We start from the raw sequence: 1,446 nt of genomic DNA on the forward strand, positions 1-1,446 counted from the left end.
ACAATTAAAACAAAGGCTTGCATAAATTTCCCCATGTTTCTTTTCAAGCTGGTTGTCCGTAGATCAGGTGGAGGTGTAACACAACAACAAGATTTATGATAACTGTACTTTTATTGGCCTAACAATTATGAAAAGACACTTGAAGAAGATGCGTACAAGATAAAACAGTCGCTCGATGACTGCAGCAGCACTTCCCTCCTCCGGGACGCTGGGATGGAGCCCGTGTGATGCCGAGGGCGCCGACTCGTTTCGTTCGTGCTCTCCCGGCCGCTTCCCCGGGCGCTTGCAGAGGGTCCGGGCGCCTTCGCAGCCCCGTTGTTCTCGGCGTCCCGGCTCGGGCGCTGCCGCCGGCCCTGGGGCTGCCCTGGCCGCGCCGCTCGGCCCCGGTGCGGGCAGGGCTTCGTCCTCAGCTCCATGCTGGGGCCGGTGACCGGCAAAAAAACTCCTCTCCAAAAAAAAATCCAATTTTCGCAGTAGTTTTGCTATTAAAAWATCGAAGCTCTTGTGGCTGAGAGATTATGTTTGCTGCAGGACTGCCAGAGCCCAGCGGTGGCCAGACCAGGGGCCGAAAACAGGCTGCCAAGGGGCTCAAGTGCTGGAAAAGCGAAACGTTGGTCCAAGAAGCTATTAAGAAATATTAGCTGCCTAAATAATATCTGCGAATGGTTTGACAAATGTTTCTCCTTTGCCAGAAGTTCTTTGGTAGCCCCTGCTTATAAATAGCTTTATTACTGCCGTGCTGCAAATGGGCAATGRTTATTTTTCAAACCACTTACTTACCATAGTTCACTCCTTAATAGCAGCTATGTCTTAATTGCTTCCTGCGCCCAGACTCGGGAATCGCCCTKCATTCGGGACTCGCCCCGGGAGCGAGGGGGTCGCACTGACGTCCCCGGTGCTCGCTGCTCCCTGGGTTCCCTCGCGCCCTGCACGCTTGCCTGTTCCGGCTGAGCCGCCGGAGAGCGACGTGTTAGCATTAATAAATAAATAAATAAAAATAATCTAGAAAGCTCAGAACAGAGCAATTACAGGAAAAAAATAGCCCAAAATCCAACCAACCTATCTGATGCCTGGCAGACCAAGAGCAACCCAGGCGGCGCTGCTTTGCTCCCCCTCCGGCTTGCGTTACCTCCCCGGGTTTTGCGAGGCTTCGTCCCGGGTTGTGCCGCTGTGCGCCCCCAGCCCCGCGGGGCCGAGCACCAAAACCGGGCTGAAAAGGCTCAAAGCTCTTGGGCTAAATATATCATTGTTGCTGGGGAAATAGATATCAAACAGCTGATGGCCTGGTGGCRATGTGGATTTAACTGGCCCCCTCAGCGCGGCTGCAGGGCTGAGCAGTGCACGGGCTCGGCAGGAGCACAGCCACCGAGCTACCGGGACCAAAGCCTGCACCGGCACATGCGGTTCCCAGGCCCACGTGTATTGGGCTTGCGACTTTAATTTCTG

This window comes from Rhea americana, unplaced genomic scaffold (genome assembly GCF_003343005.1).
Source record: "Rhea americana isolate MKP2758 unplaced genomic scaffold, rheAme1 scaffold_37, whole genome shotgun sequence".
Lineage (NCBI taxonomy): Eukaryota > Metazoa > Chordata > Aves > Rheiformes > Rheidae > Rhea > Rhea americana.